Here is a 20,686-nt window from a genome sequence, read left to right as displayed (position 1 = left end):
AAGGTCCCCATGAGTCAGTAGACACTCTCATCTCAGAGGAAGTCATGTGAGTATTTTCCAGCTGTTCCCAGCAGCCATGGGACAGGCAGAGGGGGTTTCACAAGCATCTGTGAATGAGAGCAGGGCAAGACAGCTGAGGGAAGTGGCAGGCCAGTGAAAAAATTCATTGCTTTGGGATCCAAACTTAATTGAAATAAGTAAATACAGGTATGGACTTTAGATTGGGAGACAGTAGAACCAGAGATGTTGATGAGGTAGAAGGATGGTGTGATATGAACAATAGAATGAGATAACCACAATTATAGTAGGTAGGTTGTAATTACTCTGAATTGGAGAATATGTAGAAGAGCCATTCTGGGAGGTGACATTAGCTAGTTTGGAACCATGCTCAGGGTTCCTATAGTAGAATGGAAGGCAGAAGTAAAGATCCTTAGACATAAAGGGGCTGGTTTTCTGGGGGATCATATGTACTGTCAATGATGATGCCATTGGCCAGAATGATGGTGGGACTTGGGTAGACAGGACAGACAGACAACAGAACAGGTACTGAAGTCTTTGGTGAAAGGGCTGTGGGTACGAGGCGGCGATGGTGGTAGTGAGACAAATCAGCTGATAGGAATTGGTAGACAAATTGCAAACACTGGTAGTTTATCTGTAATCTAAAATCCAAGAACCTAAAAATTCAAATCTTGGTACATATCTAAAAAGAAATAATATATAACTAGCATCTAATTGGCAAACATTTGTAGGAATTCAAGACCTTGCCATAAATTTGTTTCTCACTGGCTGTTGCTCATTGGTCTGAAAAATTAGAATCAGGGGGAAAAAAAACCCCTCAAAGTCAAGTGAAATGCATATTTTTCTGCAAAAAGCCAGAGTCAACTAGCTTTGGGTACAAAATGAAGTTTTAGCACGTGACTCGTGAATGTAAGCAAAGGATAACAAGGACACACCACTGCACCGCTAATGGTGAGAGCTTAAAGCAGCTGCACAGAGGCTGGTACTCTCTCTTCACCTGTTTCTGACTTTGCTCTGAAACAAGGTTGATAACAGGGTTGGAAACTGAGTTCCTGGAACAAGGAAGTGTACACTGCATCAGACAATGAGAACCCAGAATTCACCTATACTGGGTTGAGCTCTTGAGGGTTGTGAACGAAATCTTCAGAAGCATGCAATGGAGTTGGTTCTTTCTCCTAAGGTTTTGGAAAGTGTCAGGGGAAAAGACATGAGAAGAAGAATACAGAAAGACTGGTGAGGATAGGAAAAGGGGGATGGATAGGACCTAGAAGTAGTGAGTCCAGGAAGAAAACAGAGATGCCGCTGTTGTCGTCTAAATCCTTGAGTTCAAATATTAGCTGGGATAGTTCCCTAACATAAGGTCTTGAAAGATTTATACAGCTTCTCTGAGCCCCAGTTCCTTTAGTCTTGAAGAAGGCACAAGAACACGAAGTGAATAGTTATGAGAAAGGGGAAAGCAAATGACCATAGGTGAAGGGTCTACTGTTTGAGAGTCATTGAAAGGCTATTCATTTTTTCACTAAGAAGTTGGTACGCCCTATTTTAAAACTATTGTTCTGATTTGTGTTAAACTTGATTAAGTTTCGGTTAGAAAAGACCACTGATAATTATGGCATCAGGTGTAGCAACCTAAGTCAGGTTATTTCCTATTTTTGGATACTGTACATATAGCAGCAGTGGCCCAAATCAGCCCCCAAAGAGCCACCTTACCGATAAGCAGGTGGAGCGGAACACCCAGGCAAAGTGCTCCGCTGTCTCATTCTGCCACTGCCTTGATGAGTCAGTGCACATTCCTGCCCAATCTCGTTGGAGATTTGAATTACACATTGTTTGCTAAACCTGATGCTTGGCCAAAGAGGTCCTTAGTGGCACTTATGAAAGAACTAACAATCAAATCACACAACCTTGCCAAAACATCATTATCTTTCCTTTGAGTGATATTTTAAGCCTTACTGTGCTTCTGGTTCCTTTGAAGAGTGCAGTCTCCAGATAGGATGACCATGTTTGAAAACAATGAATAATGGCTAGAAAGCATGAAGCTGGGTTTGCTTCACATTGCTGCCTTCTCACAAAAGGGAAAAGAGGCTAACTCTGAAGCTGGGAGTAAGTGCTAGTCATTGACAGCAAGCCTCTGCGCATCAAGTATTCCAGGGAAACTCTACTTCACATTCTCTTCTACAGAGTGTCACTGAATTACTTACCCTTTCATACTTTTTTCTAATTCTTTTATATGTAGAAAAAATTGTAGTTATATATGTATAAGCCTCATAGAAAGAAAAAGAATTAGGTATTTGATGCCTTTTGTATTTCTCTAGTTAGACTTTTTTAGCTTTTAAAGATTTCATTCCTTTATTTTAGAGAGAGAGAGAGAGAGAGAGAGAGAGAGGAAGAGAGAGAGAATGAGAGGAGTACCAGGAAGAGCAGAGGGAGAAGGGCTAGCAGATTTTGCACTGAGCACAGAGCCTGTTGTGAGGCTCCATCTCATGACCCTGAGATCATGACCTGAGCCGAAATCAAGAGTCAGATGCTTAACTGACTAAGCTACCCAGGTGCCCCTAGTTAGGCTTTTTTGAATATTAGGCTTTCTTGAATATTAAAATGCATATAAGAAAAATTCAACTTCAATAGTGTTGATGAAGTAAGTTATTCCCCTATTTCAAAATAAATAACAATTTAAAAATATGGATGTAATAATTTTTTTCCTGAATTTTAGACCACTTTCTTATAGGAATTATTTCCATATCATAAATGGAAAAGGCCCTTGTTAGCTAACATCTTAGAATCTCCTTCTCATTTTGATTTATGTTTTGCAAAGATTTAATAAGTGTCTACCATGTTCTACAAACTGTGATGAGCATATAAAATACAAAAATGACTAGAAAATAGTCTCTGATCCCCAAGTTTATATTATGATAAGGGAATAAGGCATGCAAGAACAGATCAAATGTAAAGAAACACATTTGAGGTTATATACATAGATTTAAAGAAAGACAGAAGAGAAAATTCTTAATTTCACCTAAGGGAAACAAGGAAGGCATCCTGAAGAAGGTGAAATTTGAAGCAAAAAGTTAAGAATATATACATAAGGTCATGAGTTGAATAAACATGTAGTGGTAGGCAGTGCAAAGAGGACAATATCCTGAGTAGAGAGAGAAAAATTCAGAGTACATGTGGTTTTGAGAGTAAAGATGTAGTTTAAAAAATAGTTTAAAAATGTTACTGTAATAAATTTAATTGTGACTAAGAAATGGAAGATGAATGTAAATATAAGATTGACTGATCCTTTTCTAACTTATTAATTCCTAAATGTCTGGTCATTTATGGTGGTCAGCAAAGTTCTTCTCAGAGTGGAGAGGTGTCTAGGAGAGACTTCTTGGTCAAGAGAAACCTGTAACCATTGGGCAAGACTGGAACTCACTTCCAGGTTGCCTGACTTTTAATTTCATGATATATAAAATTCATGAACAATACAAGGAACAAACAAACCCACAATTAAACTGATACCCAAAATATTCAATGCACATTTATTGTGTTCTGAGTTATTTTAAGTGATGGACCTAGCTGTAAATTAGTGTAAAACTTTAGTGTAAAACACTAATAAACATAATACTACCCTCTAGGTCCATCCATGTTGTTGCAAATGGCAAGATTTCATTCTTTTTTTTTATGGCTGAGCAAGATTCCATTGTGTGTGTGTGTGTGTGTATATATATATATATATATATATATATATAATATATATATATGACATATACTATATATATATGACATATACATCATATATATATGACATATACATCATATATATATATATATATATCACATCTTCTTTTTCATTTCATCTGTTGATGGACATTTGGGTTGTTGCCATAATGTGGCTATTATATATAATGCTGCTATAAACATCAGGGTGAATGTATCCCTTTGAATTAGTGGTTTTGTGTTCTTTAGGTAAATACCTAATAGTGTGATTGCTGGATCCTAGAGCAGTTCTATTTTTAACTTTTTTGAGGAATCTTTCATACTGTTTTCCACAGTGGCTGCACCAGTTTGCATTCCCACCAGTGGTAAAAGAGGGTTCTCCTTTCTCCACATTCTTACCAACACCTGTTGTTTCTTGTGTTTTCAACATTAGCCATTTTGACAGGTCTTACTATAGTTTTGATTTGCATTTCCAGTGCAATGATGATCAGTGATACTGAGCATCTTTTCATGTGTCTGTTGGCCATCTGTATGTCTTCTTTGGAGAAATGGGGGAGTATTGAGTCACTATGTTGTAAACCTATATTTAGGTAATATTACACCATATGTTAACAAACTGGAATTTAAGTAAAAACTAAAGACTAAAAAAAAGGTATAAGCGTATGAGTCTGTTTCGTGGTTTCTTTTTTTTAAATTTTTTTATTGGAGTTCAATTTGCCAACATATAACATATCACCTAGTGCTCATCCCCTCAAGTGCTCCCCTCAGTGCCCGTCACACAGTCACCCCAACCCCCGCCCACCTCCCTTTCCACCATCCCTTGTTCGTTTCCCAGAGTTAGGAGTCTCTCATGTTCTGTCACCCTCACTGATGTTTTCACTCATTTTCTCTCCTTTCCCCTTTATTCCCTTTCACTTTTTTGTATATTCCTCAAATGAATGAGATCATATAATGTTCGTCCTTCTCCGATTGACTTATTTCACTCAGCATAATACCCTCCAGTTCCATCCACATTGAAGCAAATGGTGGGTATTTGTCATTTCTAATGGCTGAGTAATAGTCCATTGTATATATAGACCACAGTTTCCTTATCCATTCATCTTTCAAAGGACACTGAGGTTCCTTCCACAGTTTGGCTATTGTGGACATTGCTGCTAGAAACATCGGGGTGAAGGTGTCCCGGGGTTTCACTGAATCTGTATCTTTGGGGAAAATCCCCAGCAGTGCAATTGCTGGATCGTAGGGCAGGTCTATTTTTAACTCTTTGAGGAACCTCCACACGGTTTTCCAGAGTGGCTGCACCAGTTCACATTCCCACCAACAGTGCAAGAGGGTTCCCCTTTCTCCACAGCCTCTCCAACATTTGTGGTTTCCTGTCTTGTTAATTTTCCCCATTCTCACTGGTGTGAGGTGGAATCTCATTGTGGTTTGGATTTGTACTTCCCTGAGGGCAAGTGATGCAGAGCATTTTCTCATGGTCTTGTTGGCCATGTCTATGTCTTCCTCTGTGAGATTTCTGTTCATGTCTTTTGCCCATTTCATGATTGGATTGTTTGTTTCTTTGCTGTTGAGTTTAATAAGTTCTTTATAGATCTTGGATACTAGCCCTTTATCTGATATGTCATTTGCAAATATCTTCTCCCATTATGTAGATTGTTTTTTAGTTTTCTTGACTGTTTCTTTTGCTCTGCAGAAGCTTTTAATCTTGATTAAGTCCCAATAGTTCATTTTTGTTTTTTGTTTCCCTTGCCTTCATAGATGTATCTTACAAGAAGTTGCTGTGGCCAAGTTCAAAAAGGGTGTTGCCTGTGTTCTCCTCTAGGATTTTGATGGATTCTTGTCTCACATTTAGATCTTTCATCCATTTTGGGTGTATCTTTGTGTCTGGTGTAAGAGAATGGTCTAGTTTCATTCTTCTGCATGTGGCTGTCCAATTTTCCCAGTACCATTTTAAAAGAGACTGTCTTTTTTCCAGTGGATAGTCTTTCCTGCTTTGTCAAATATTAGTTGACCATACAGTTGAGGGGCCATTTCTGGATTCTCTATTCTGTTCCATTGATCTATGTGTCTGTTTTTGTGCCAGTATCACACTGTCTTGATGATTACAGTTTTGTAGTACAACCTGAAATCTGGCATTGTGATGCCCCCGGCTCTGGTTTTCTTTTTCAATATTCCCCTGGCTATTCAGGGTCTTTTCTGATTCCATTCAAATCTTAAGATGATTTGTTCCAACTCTCTGAAGAAAGTCCATGATATTTTGATAAGGATTGCATTAAAGGTGTAAATTGCCCTGAGTAGCATCGACATTTTCACAATATTAATTCTTCCAATCCATGAGCACGGAATAGTTTTCCATCTCTTTGTGTCTGCCTCAATTTCTTTCAGAAGTGTTCTGTAGTTTTTAGATCCTTTACCTCTTTGGTTAGGTTTATTCCTAGGTATCTTATGCTTTTGGGTGCAATTGTAAATGGGATTGACTCCTTAATTTCTCTTTCTTCAGTCTCATTGTTAGTGTATGGAAATGCCATTGATTTCTGGGCATTGATTTTGTATCCTGCCACACTGCCAAATTGCTGTATGAGTTCTAGCAATCTTGGGGCGGAGTCTTTTGGGTTTTCTATGTACAGTATCATGTCATCTGCAAAGAGAGACAGTTCAAAATCTTTGGGATACAGCAAAAGCTTTCCTGAGAGGGAAATACATTGCAATACAAGCATCCCTCAAAAAACTGGAAAGAACTCAAATACAAAAGCTAACCTTGCACCTAAAGGAACTGGAGAAAGAACAGCAAATAAAACCTACACCAAGCAGAAGAAGAGAGTTAATAAAGATTTGAGCAGAACTCAATGAAATAGAGACCAGAAGAACTGTAGAACAGATCAACAAAACCAGGAGCTGGTTCTTTGAAAGAATTAATAAGATAGATAAATAATTAGCCAGCCTTATTAAAAACAAAAGAGAAAAGATTCAAATTAACAAAATCATGAATGAAAAGGGAGAGATCACCACCAATACCAAGGAAATACAAATGATTTTAAAAACATATTATGAGCAGCTATACATCAATTAATTAGGCAATCTAGAAGAAATGGACACATTTCTGGAAAACCACAAACTACCAAAACTGGAACAGGAAGAAATAGAAAGCCTGAACAGGCCAATAACCAGGGAAGAAATTGAAGCAGTCATCAAAAACCTCCCAAGACTCAAAAGTCCAGGGCCAGATGGCTTCCCAGGGGAATTCTATCAAACGTTTAAAGAAGAAACAATACTTATTCTACTAAAGCTGTTTGGAAAGATAGAAAGAGATGGAATAATTCCAAACTCATTCTATGAGGCCAGAATCACCTAAATTCCAAAATCAGACAAAGACCCCCCCACCAAAAAGTAGAATTATAGACCAATGTCCCTGATGAACACAGATGCAAAAATTCTCAACGAGATACTAGCCAATAGGTTCCAACAATACATTAAGAAGATTATTCACCATGACCAAGTGGGATTTATCTCCAGGATGCAAGGGTGATTCAACACTCATAAAGCAATCAGTGTGATAGATCATATCAACAAAAGAAAAAAACAAAAACCATAGGATCCCCTCAATAGATGCAGAGAAAACATTTGACAAAATACAGTATGTATTCCTGATCAAAACTCTTCAGAGTGTAGGGATAGAGGGAACATTCCTCACCATCTTAAAAGCCATCTATGAAAAGCCCACAGCAAATATCATTCCCAATGGGGAAGCACCGGGAGCCTTTCCCCTAAGATCAGGAACAAGACAGGGATGTCCACTCTCACCACTGCTATTCAACATAGTACTGGAAGTCCTAGCCTCAGCACTCAGACAACAAAAAGAAATAAAATGCATTCAAATTGTTTCTTGGTTTCTTAACTAGAGACCAAACTGATGGTTACTAGAGGGAAGGTGGTTGGGGGGATGGGGGATGGTTTAAATAGTGATGGAGATTCAGGAGGGCACTTGTGATGAGCACTGGGTGATGAACGGAAGTGCTGAATCACTTACATTGTACATGTGAAACTAATATTACACTGTATGTTAACTAACTGGAATTTAAATAAAAACTTAAAAAATACTAATAAATAGATTCTGGTATAACTTAATAGCTTAGATAATGACACCATTTATAAATGCGACAACGTGCTGAAATCTGTCCTTTGTTTTGCTCCTTGGATCTTCATCCTTAATGCTTTCTCTCTTAAAATTCAGTTACATTCCTATTTAGAAGATCTGTAAGGTGAAAGCTCAAATAGTAAATTTTTAGTATAGATATCAGACATAAAAATGATAATATGTAAAGATGGGCAATTTACTAGCACTATATTCCTCATTGGGGATTTTGTAAACATCTGAATAAGGCAGCAGGAAAGACATCTAAACTACTTTAGTGTTAGGGAAAATAACAAGATAAAGAAAGCAGAAGAATAGTACATCATGTTTGGAAGCTTATAAATTAGATATCACTATTAGGTCACCAATGTTCAATAGAGCTGGTTTAGGTGGTTGTATCAATCATTGGTGATTACACATGTCACTTAAGATCCAGTCGGCTTCTGTCTTAAAGAACTGCAGGAATAAGATCTCATAAAAGATACACTAACCGTAGTGTAATCATGAATTATTGAGCATTGGCAGAACTTCGGATATTTGGACGCTCTTCTTGATATTGGAGCACCTCCCCCCTACCCCTCCTCCACCCCACACTGCCAGGATCCCTGCTCTGCTCAGTTTCTTCTCTGAAGCATTTGTTTTGTTTTGTTTTTATTTATTTATACAGGAGAGGCAGAGAGAGAGAGAGAGAGGCAGAGACAGACACAGGCCTAGGGAGAAGCTGGCTCCCCGTGAGGAGCCCAGTGTAGGACTCCATCCCAGGACCCTAGGATCGCTACCTGTGCCAAAGGCAGACGCTCAACCACTGAGCCTCCCAGGTGCCCCTGAAGCATTTAACATATTGCTTTAAAGAACTGTTTGTAGCCCATGTCCTTCTATCAGAATTTAAGTTTCATGGTGTTGAGGACATTGCCTGGCTGAGAACCGTGGCTTGCGGTCAGTTGTTAAAAGAATGGATGGAGGGCAGAAAGGATAAAAACTTCCATTTGCTTTGACGAGGATGGAACTGGAGAGTATTATGCTGAGTGAAATAAGTCAATTGGAGAAGGATCATTATCATGTGATTTGACTCATACAGGCAATATAAGAAATAGTGAAAGGGATTATAAGGGAAAGGAGGGGAACCGAGTGGGGAAAAGTCAAAGAGGGAGACAAACATGAGAGACTCTTGACTCTGGGAAACAAATACAGGGTTGCAGAAGGGGAGGTGGGCGGGGATGGGATAACTGGGGCACTAAGGGGTGCACTTGACGGGATGAGCCCTGGGTGTTATACTATATGTTGGCAAATTGAATTTAAATAAAATATTCTTAAAAAAAGAATGAGTGGAGGGATGGATGAAATGCAAATGAATGAAACAAGGCGTGGATGGAACAATTTCTCCCGTCTGTGCTACCTTCATTACACACAGTTTGTAGCCGATCAGCGGCAGATCTGTACAGCCTTACAACCTCTTCCTCACTAACAAACTGACATTTGAGGGATAGAAATGACACTTTATATCTCTGCTTTCCCTGCTTACCTGTGTCTTTCCCGCAGCAACTTCTGTGATCAGTGGGAGCAATGGGCTTTGTATTTCTCCTCTAATATTTTTTTCTCCCACCAGATGGCACCATGTCTCCAATAGTTAAAGCCATAGTTAGTTTAGATTGGTTTCCTTTGTTCCTCTCTACCCGATGTGAGTCTTCGTACTTAATAAATGGGTTCCAGTTCCAAGATATACAAACAGTAATGGCATGTGCTGAACTAATAACCCTCAATACTACTTCTCTAAGATGAAAAAGCAGCTGAGTTATATTCTATTTTATGAAACATTTGTAACAGCCAAACACAAAGGCGGTATAAACACTGGTTCACAAAACACCAAAGAAACTTGATTTACACGAAGTTAAAAGTAGAAGTGAAGTATTACCAACATAACTACATTGCAAAACTAAAGTGATAAAAAGATGACAAATAAATCAGGGGCTGATATGGAATATATGTATATATATAAACACACGCTATACCTTTTACACAATATAATATACCAGCTAAATTGCCAGAAAGTTGAAGTCAAGTTTGATAAAAATGACTTCTGTGATGTCCACCATAGGGGCAGCCCAACTATTGGAACATTCATGCAAGTTCTATATTCACAGAAGAGAAATTTGTCATCACTGCTCTTACTTCATGAGAGAGACATGTGAGGTGTAGGTTTGCACTATTTGGTTCCAAGTGCATACAGACATACAGAAGAAATACAGAAATCCTCATGATTTTTCCTTGACCTACAAACATACTTAACAAATCTTTGATTTACTTGAGAAAGTGTTTTCAGAGTAGTTGTTATGGCTCCCAGTTTTTACTAAAATAACATAGAGCACAATCAGCAATGGGAAAATCTCAGAGGTTTCAAAAATGTCTGAGCCATCCCTGGGTGGCTCAGTGGTGAGTGTCTGCCTTCGGCTCAGGTACCAGGGTCCAGGGATCTGGTCCCACATCAGGCTCCCCGCAGGGAGCCTGCTTCTCTCTCTGCATCTGTCATGAATAAATTAAAAAAAATCTGACCTAGAATCCTCTATTTCAAGTATAAAACCAATGCTTCTTGAAAACTTTATGCTATATTTCACCTTGCTGTTACTCTCAGATCAAAGATTTCTTAGAAGGCAAGTCTATGGTTTGTAGATCTGTCAGCTTCTCTCCGTGCATGCTTGGTTCATGAGAATAATGACTTTTAACATATTTCTATTAAATTTTCTTGCTGCTGGAGATAAATACACTATTGTTCTTTCTTTCAGATTAATAAGACTTTTAGATTAGCCTGTTGTGAATACTCTATAGATCAGAGGTTTGATAGCTAAGGAACTTTTCATCTTCCTTGCATTTTTAAACTCAATTCGTACCTTCAATGTAAAGGTAAGGGAGGTTCACTTAAACTTAATAATGAGGAGGAGAACTAGACCACCAAGACTGTCACAACGTGATCCATAAACTAGTATCAAATTTTGTCTGCCTGAATTTTAATTCAAAGAAGTTAAAAAAAATAAAAAATTGGAATTTCTTTTATAGTCAGGGGACAATGGTCATGGTAGCTAATCTTCCTTATCTGTCTTTTCTCAACAGTATTTATTGTCTAAATCACACATTTATTATTTCCTGATTATTATTCCTGATGATCACCTTGTTTTACAGCAAGGCTTCACCCAAAAGAGTGTGTTATGTATGGATTTACTTGCACATAGCTTTAGTTTTTTCCCTTTATTGAGATATAATTGACATACTGTGTGAGATGTGCAGTGTGATGATTTGCTACACATATCTAGTGCACATGATTACCATGGAAAGAGTAGCTAACGCCTCTACTCTGTCACTCTTTATTTTGTGCTGATGGCATTTAGAATCTACTCTCTTAGGAACCTTTGGGTATGTATCACAATGTCGTTAACTATATGCATCATGCTGCATACTGTATCTACAGAACTTATTCATCTTTTCTCTGGCAGTCGGTACCTTTTCACCAAATCTCTCCTTTTCATCACCTACTCGCAGCCCCTGGCCACCATCAATCTACTCTCTCTATGAATTCAGCTTTTTAAAGATTCCACATGCAAGTAATGTTCCATGGTGTTTGTCTTTCTTCATGTGACTTATTGCACGTAGCATAGTGTCCTCAAGATCCTTCCATGTTGTTGCAAATGACAGGATTTCCTTCTTTTTTATTGCCAAATTACAGATATACAAATAGATCTATCTATCTATCTATCTATCTATCTATCTATCTATCTATCTATCTCCATCCATTTGTGGATGGACCGTTAGGTTGTTTCCATATGATGACTGATATGCATCATGCTACAATGCACAGGGGAGTGGAGGTATCTGTTTCAGATTCTGATATCACTTCCTTTCGATTATACCCAGAAGTGGGATTTCTTGATCATATGGCAGTTTTATTTTTAATTTTTGTTTTTGAGGAAGCTCTATACTGTTTTTCATGTAGTCATACCAATTTACATCCCCACCAGTGGTGTACAAGGATTCCTTTTACTTTACACAGTCTCCAGTTATCTCATATTTTTATAATAATCTTTCTAACAGGTATGAGGTGATATTTCATGATTTTGATTTTTACAATCTCATGATTGTAATTTTGATTTGCATTTCACCAATGATTAGTGATGCTGAGCAGTTTTTCATTTACCTGTTGTCCATGTAAATCTGTTCTTTGGGAAAAATGTCTATTCAGGTCATTTGCCCATTTTAAATAGGATTTTTGGGTATTTTTGCTATTGAGTTGTAGGAGTTTCTTATATATTTAGATAGTAACCCCTTCTCAGATGAGTTGTAAATATTTTCTCTCTTTGCATGGATGGGTTACCTTTTCATTTCTTCATTGTTTCTTTTGCTGTGCAGCAGTTGTTTTGTTTGATGCAGACTTACATTTATTTTTGCTTTTGTTGCTTGTGCTTTTGGTGTCATCCAAAAAATTATTTCCAAGACCAATAGCAGGGAGCTTTCCCCCTATATTTTCTTCTAGTAGTTTTACAATTTCAGGTCTCATTTAATGATCACTGTACAACCAGTTTGGTGAACTTAGCCGAGTTGTATAAAAGAGCATACTATAACACAAGAATTAGAATGGGGGTGACTTCTCAGTTTATTATAGTGACTTGATCCTTTGGATAATCATTCAGTGAAAATAATTAATAGGTATTCCAAAGGCTTGGAGATGATGACGGTATCTTATTGGTCCTTGAAATACGTGTAACTAAAATAGAGAAAAAGTTGTCAGTGGCATTTCTTTGATATCATAACTCATTGATCTCCTTTGAGCAGAGGAGCCATATTCCTAGTGACCATATATACACAGAACACACAGAGGAATGTTGGTTTCTAGGAGAGAAAGTCCTAGAAATCTTTCTCCTCACCCACCTTCAACCCATTTCTTCTCCTGCCTGCTTTATTTCACCAGAAGAAAAGAGAACACTCACCTAGATTTCAAATATAGGTGGACTGAGATGCATCTCCTGGGAGCCAAATTTCAGAAGCAGAATTGTAAAAACACCTATATGGATTGAATACATACACTCATTCACTTGTTCCATTTGTCTTTCTGGTGCTCTTGAGCGTGCTTTTGTAAGTCACACGGGTAAAATATGAGGCTATGGTTTTAGGCTTTGAGCTGTGAATAGACAAAAAGTTGGGTTTTGGTTTGAGTGTCTCTTGGCTGGGGCTGCACAAAAATTCACCAGTGTTCCCACTTCAGCTGCTCAGCCTTTATCTGACATTCCTAAGTGCTATACCCAGTTTGTCTCACGGTTCAAACCTATTGGTATATGCTTACTCAGCAATTGAGAATAGTTTTATTTGAGGCAATTTTCATGTCATTCAATGTTTAATATATTCTCATGATACCAGAAGTGCAGGTAAGAGAATGAATATTTGTGGAAGACTAAAGAACAACTAGACCATCGATTGCTCCACAATAAGCTTTTCAAAAAGTTACTATCACGTTTAAATGGTATAAATTTGTTTTCAAATGAACTCTTATGCAGGACTCTAAGAATTAAAAGTGAGTTGTTGCTTATCTGGAACCTGAGAGCTTCCACTGGGATACCTTTTGAGAACCATTGCTATACCGATTCTAAAACCTCATATTGGATTGCCCTGAATAGCAGACTGCTGCAGAGCTGGGCAAAACTGCTTTGGCTTCCTGTTGAACAGCTTTAATTGAATTTCACATTGCCAAGATTATATTGGCTTACATCGAGAGATAAGAAACAGACTTGTATTTGTTGTTTCAATGTTGAAATTGCTATGCATTTTATTACATGGCTTGTTATAAGGACCTGAGATTAAAATTTCTTTCTAGTCTTAACATAGGGAAGAGTTTGATTATAACTGATGGATTCTGTGGGTAATAGAGATGATTACATCTCTGGAAAGCACAGAGATATATATTTCTATTTCTTCTGTAAAACATAACTAGGACTTGACGGTTTGTAGTCCTCACACTTCTCGCCCATAACGTATCTTTTATGTTTTTCTTCCCTCTGTTGGTTTCTCAAATGTTTGATGAACTTCTTTTCAACACATCGCTTCTTTATGTGTTAGATTAAGTTTCAGCCACAGTATCCTGAACCATACAATATGAGTGTGGGTGCACTCACACACACATATAAACTGTGTACACTTATTAGATATATCTATGTATATTATATACTTGGTACATACTTATATACATATTTAAATACATACATATATTTATACAGAGAGCAAAATGTAAAACACTATCTCTGGTGATGACAGTATAGTGATCTTGACATACTTTTTTGTGTTTTTTTAAAATAGTCTTTTAATGACATTTTATTTTGAATCATAAAAAAGTCACAATTACAGCACTTTAAAATATTCCTACATGTCCCTCTTCCCTTGGCTGGCTGCGTGGAGGCCACATGATGCCTAGGAGTTACTGTAAAAGACATGAACAAGCAGGAGTTCATCAGAGCTCTGGCAGCCTTCCTCAAAAAGTCTAGGAAGCTCAAAGTCCCTGAATGGGTGGACCTTGTCAAGCTGGCCAAACATAAAGAGCTGGCTCCCTACGATGAGAATCGGTTCTACACACGAGCTGCTTCCATGGGGTGACACCTGTACCTCAGGGGTGGCACTGGGGTGGGCTCCATGACTAAGATCTATGGGGGACGTCAGAGAAACGGGGTCACGCCCAGCCACTTCAGCAGAGGCTCCAAGAGCCTGGTCCGCAGGGTCCCCCAAGCCCTAGAGGGGCTGAAAATGGTGGAAAAGGACCAAGATGGGGGCTGCAAACTGACACCTCAGGGACAGCGGGATCTGGACAGAATCGCCGGACAGGTGGCAGCTGCCAACAAGAAGCGTTAGAACAAATGCTGAGTTAATAAATTGCCTCATCCGTAAAAATAAATAAATAAATAAATAAATAAATAAATAAATAAACAAACAAACAAATAAATAAATAAAAATTAAATATTCCTACATGATTTGGAAATAAATATGATAGAAATTTATCATGTGTATACTCTAAGGAAAGACTGAACTTAATATTTTTCTTTTTTTAGAGATTTATTTATTTGAGAGAGAGAAAGAGAGAGTGGGGGATGGGGGAAGGGAAGAGGGAGAGGAAGAGAGGATCTCAAGCAGACTCTCTGCTGAGCGTGGAGCCCGAAGGTGCAGCTGGATCTGGGGACCTGGAGATCACTACCTGAGCCAAAATCAAGAGTTTGATGGACACTTACCTGACTGAGCCACCCAGGCGCCCCTGAACTTAATATTTTTCTAAACACGTAACTGATTTCTCACATCATTTTGGAGAAAATTCATAATTTCCCTATTAATATAAAATGCCAACTTTATTATATTCTAACTCATTTGTCAGAAGCTGGGAGTTGTCTAGCCCAACATCCACTCTCTGCTGCCTCCATGGAAAAAGAATTCTAATTTTCTGCTAGGCAAATTACCACATAAATGAAACTGTATACTCTGCATTCTTCCTCGCAGCAGAGTGTGATCATATGACTACATTTGGCAGATGAGGGGTAAGCAAGATTGTTACGTGTGCCATTTGCAAAGGCTGATTAGAGGGGATTCACTTATTAAAGAGAAACCAGCTTTTTGCTTTATTGCCTTTTCTTTCCTTCTGCCTGCAGTGTGTAAATAATAGGTGGCATGCTCTGGAAGACAGAAACCACACAGTGGCCACACTTACAGCAACTATACTTGGAATGGAAGCCACAGTGAAAGAATCTGGTGGAAAGCCTCTGTTTCTGATGACAACATGGCGCTGCCCTGACAGCTCTAAACTGTCTACCTCTGGATTTCTTTTATGTAAAATATAATAAATAGGTGTCTATGCTATTTACAACTCTGTTCTTTTGGATTTTCTCTTATTGCCAGTTTCAGAACTTCTTCCAATCAGTTTGGGCTGTTTAAGTCTAATTATTGAAACACTTTAATGCATCTTAACAATGGACAATGTAACTCCCACAAATTTCTTTATGCTATTTTAGCCCAGTTTTTCAATTGTATGAACTTCAATAATATTTTGTAATCACAAAACATTTAAAATTTTTAATTATGATTTTATAGTTATTTTTTGTAATTTTATTTTATTTTATTGTAATTATAATTGTTTTTATTATAATCAGATTACATTTTGAGCCATATTAGGGAGAACTATTATACTTACACTATTAAGTTTTCTCCATCAGAGATAAAATACCTTCATTTGCTAGTCTTTTTTGTACTCCAACGACTTTTTGTAGTTTACTCTATTTAGATTCTGCACATTATAGGGCATTTATATTTTTTGTTGTTATTAAGAATAAGGTATTTTCACTTAGATTTTTCAAATGGACTGTTGCTGGTACATAAGGTACTATCAAAGTTTGCCTTAATGTGATAATTAGATATTTTTCTGGGTTTATTTATGAGTTTTGATTATATTTTAATTGATTCTCTTGCATTTTCTTAGTAGACAATAACATTATCTGAAAATTATGATAATTTTACCATTTCTTTCCAATAGTTATTTGTCTGGATTGTTTTTGTCATACTTTTGCATCGATTAGCATGTCTAGATAATATTTGATAATGGTAATAGTGTACTCCTTGTGTTCACGGCTTTAAAGGTAAATTCCATTTTTCTGATATTCAATAGGATGTTGGTTTAAGATACTATTCTTTACTGTATTAGAGATGAATTGTTCTGTCCTAGTTTATCATGTTTTCCCTTGTACTGAATAGATGAAAGAAAACATTCTACAACATAATCATTTTGATTGTCTCCTCATGGAACTTCTACTGGATGAATATTAATTATTCTGACTCTCTTTCATTTTATCTTACACCTTGTCTCATCCAATAAAGATTTTTTTTTGAGTTGCAGTTCCTTTTTGCTTTTCATTGCTTTAGATATTTTATTCCCCAACTACTTGAGCATGACCAATCAGCATAAACTTTTACTGAGTTAATTTTTTCCCCAAATTTTCTTCAGTATCCCAATCTGATGCCTCTGTTCAGTATTGGTTAGCATTTTTGTGGTAATAATTATAATGGAGGGTCTGAATTCCTCAGTGTTGATGATTATAGTAAATTTTCTCTTTGTTCCCTTACAAATAGACAAGATCTGAAGGTAGCAAGAGCTCCTTTTAAGAAGTATGGATCTTGTATTCTAAGTTTGGAAGCTTCTTTTAATTTCCTTTATCATTTTAATTCAACTTCAAGAAAGAATAAAAATTTTAATTCGACTTCAAGAAAGAACTGATACATACTAGGAATTCAGCCTTATTAAGACAGAAATCAAAACCTGATAAATCCTTGATCCAGAAGGAGGAAACTTAGTATCTTTCTGAGGGTCTGTCATCATCATTATCACCACCACTATCATCATCATCACTATGATAATCTATTACTGTTTGCTTACACTTACCAAGAAGTTCAATGCTGGCTTAGCATTAAAAATGAGGTGGTTGTTTTCTGAAATTGTGTGAGTCTTTGTTTTAATCATTCCGGCCCAAATAATGGAAGATAAAAATTGTAGTTTTTTAGTTTTCCTCTGCACAGTCAATGACATACCACCTGGGAAATGGAAAACTGAAGTTTCTATTCACTGTTTGATATAGCAGCTATCCTGTACCTGGTAGGGCCATCTGTGTCAAGCTCCAAGCTTATTAAAAATAACCTCATTTATTTCCCATAGATGTAGCCTCTGGTACCTGGCAATTTTTCCAGGGGAAGATAATGGGATTCAGACATGCCTCTGATTATTAACCAATCTGCTGCCACTTCTAGCCTAAACCATTCTGAGTTGGAGAATGATGGTCTGGTCATGCTTCCTCAGTAGGTTACTCCTTCCCACATGGACAGGTCAGCTTATTAATTATTAATATTTTGCTCTCATCCAATTTGAACATATAGCAATCATTTCTTTCTTTTTTTTTTTTTTGGTAAATGTCACCATTTTTCTAGATTCAACACTGACAAAAAAAAAAAATCTCTTTTTTTTCCCATTGTTGTGATTGCTATGTCCATAGAGATCTAAAAGAGGAGGAAGTTAAAATGAGCCTTCAAGTCACATCAGTTCATTTAGCAAATAAATATTGAGTATATTGAGTACCCACTTTGTTCTAGGCACTATCCCAGGGATTGAGATATAGTGGTAGACAAGAGAATGATCACCCTCATCTGTAGAAAGAAATCAGGCTCTTGGGATCTTACTTGGAAATTATCCTATTTATTTTAAATTTTATCTTATTTTGAACTATGTCAACTTAATGTAGTTAACAATTTTGAAACTAAGCAATTATAGATGAGTAAAAATAAAATATTTACATATAAAAATATTTCACACAGGGCCCATCATTCAAGCACAATAAGCTTACTCTATGAATCCTTAAACACTGGTTCCATTATCTGACAATTTCTCTGTACCTCCATCCTTTAACTATGTAACATGACATATTTAAAAATCCCTGGGCCTTTGAAGAATGGTTTCACTGTTTATTGGAAACCCTAACTGCAAGATAATATCATTTCTGTATCATGTTCTTCACTTAAAAAATTGGTTGATATATATGGTAATCTCAGAATATTCCACTCAACTTTTAAATACTTTAAAAAAATTGGGCAGCCCTGGTGGCACAGCGGTTTGGCGCTGCCTGCAGCCTGGGGTGTGATCCTAGAGACCTGGGATCGAGTCCCACATCGGGCTCCCTGCATGGAGCCTGCTTCTCCCTCTGCCTCTCTCTCTCTCTCTCTCTCTCTCTCTCTCTCCTCTCTCTCTCTCTCTCTATGAATAAATAAATAAAATCTTTAAAAATATTTTTTAAAAAAATAAAAAATTGATATAACTATGTTCTCATAAGCCTTAGAAGCTCCTGTGGCAATAAAAGAGATATAGGTATGTTTTAGATAGATTTATTTTTATATGCTCCTCTGAATAATTGGATGAAATTCTTACTAAAATAGTATCTGTGAAGTATTTTAATCCTTATAACACATAAATTTATAATATTAGATACAAACTGAATAGTATTATGTCATTTTGAAACTCTGCTACAGATCTCTTCCCATTTATTCAGTGTATGATTTTTGAAAAATGGCTCCAGTCTTTCTTGCTCATTTCTGTTCAAACTACAGGCCTAGTACACATAATTCTGCATTTCCTTGTCATTATCATTTCTAACAGTGGTGCTCCCTGCTGCCTTATCATATCAATATAAATGCTCCCTGAAAGTTATATAATCCACCCTTCACTTTTCTCCTGGAAATTGTTTCTTTGTCTCTTATTTAAAGTATGAGCTTTGATTCTGTCTGAATAAACTGCCACAGTGACAGCTTTGGGAACTCTGATTACAAGCCACTTACTTACAGAGAAGCTCTATTTTATTAAACCAAAGACAACATATAAATGGCCAACAAGTACGTGAAAAGATGCTTGACATCAGTGATCATTGGGGAAATGCAAATCAAAACTACAATGAGCTATCACTTCACAGCTGTTGAATGGCTATTATCAAAAAGACAAGGGAAAAATTTTGGAGAGCATGTGAAGGAAAGAGAATTCTTGTACAGTGTGATGAGAATGTAAATTGGTATAACCACATTAGAAAACAATATGAATGTTCTCCAAAAAATTAAAAATAGAACTGCCATATGATCCAGCAAACTCGCTTATGAGTTATATCAAAAGAAAATAGAATCTCAAAAGAGATATCTGCACCCCCATGTTCATTGCAGTATTATTCACAATAACTAGACATGGAAACAGAGAGATGAATGTGCAAAGACGTTGCAGTATATATATTCAGTGGAATATTATTCAGTCATCAAAGCGAAGGAATTCCTGTCATTTGCAATGACATGAATGGCCCTTGAAGGCATTATGCCAACTGAAATAAGTCAGAGAAAGACAAAAACTGTATGATCTCACTTAAAAAAATATTTTATTTATTTATTCATGAGAGCCACAGAGAGAATAGCAGAGACATAGGCAGAAGGAGAAGCAGGCTCCCTCCAGGGAGCCTGCTGCAGGACTCAGTCCAGGGACCACAGGACTACGTCATGAGCTGAAGGCAGATGCTCAACCACTGAGCCACCCAGATGTCCCTGTATGATCTTACTTTTACATGGGATCTTAAAAAAAGCTAAATTTGTATGGAGTAGAATGGTGGTTTCCAGGGGCTAGAAGTAGGGGAGATGGGGAGATATTGGCTAAAGAGTCCAAACTTCCAGTTATAAAGTGAATAAGTTCTGGGAATCTAATATACAGCATGGTGACTATACTTAACAACACTCTATTATATACTTGAAAGGTGCTAAGAGAGTAGATCTTAAATGTTTATCACCACACACACAAAGGTAATTATGTGAAGTGATAGATGTGTTAAACAACTTTATTGTTTGTTTCCTAATTCTGGGAATCAAAGGGTTGTGGAAGGGGAAGTGGGGGGATGGGATAACTGGGTGATGGGCACCAAGGAGGGCACTTGATGGGATGAGCATTGGGTGTTATACCGTATGTTGGCAAATTGAATTTATTTTTTTTTAAAGATTTTATTTATTTTTTAATGGGAGACAGAGAGAGAGAGAGAGAGAGAGAGAGAGACACAGGCAGAGAGAGAAGCAGGCTCCATGCAAGGAGCCTGACGTGGGACTCGATCCCGCGTCTCCAGGATCAGGCCCTGGGCTGAAGGTGGTGCCAAACCGCTGAGCCACCCGGGCTGCCCAGCAAATTGAATTTAAATAAAAACAAATGTAAAAAAAGAAGAAATAAAAAATAAAATAAAAAATTCTTCACTTAAAAATAAATAAACAACC

General features: G+C 37.2%; 1 pseudogene; it reads left to right on the top strand.

Moving 5' to 3' along the window:
- Positions 1-2,051: 2,051 nt before the first annotated feature.
- Positions 2,052-14,763, top strand: LOC129504520 (40S ribosomal protein S19-like; annotated as a pseudogene).
- The last annotated feature ends 5,923 nt before the right edge of the window (positions 14,764-20,686 follow it).

Source organism: Nyctereutes procyonoides, unplaced genomic scaffold, assembly GCF_905146905.1.
Source record: "Nyctereutes procyonoides isolate TBG_1078 unplaced genomic scaffold, NYPRO_anot_genome, whole genome shotgun sequence".
Taxonomy (NCBI): Eukaryota; Metazoa; Chordata; class Mammalia; order Carnivora; family Canidae; genus Nyctereutes; species Nyctereutes procyonoides.
Note: the sequence above shows the minus strand (reverse complement) of the source record. Positions and strands in the feature narration are given on the sequence as shown.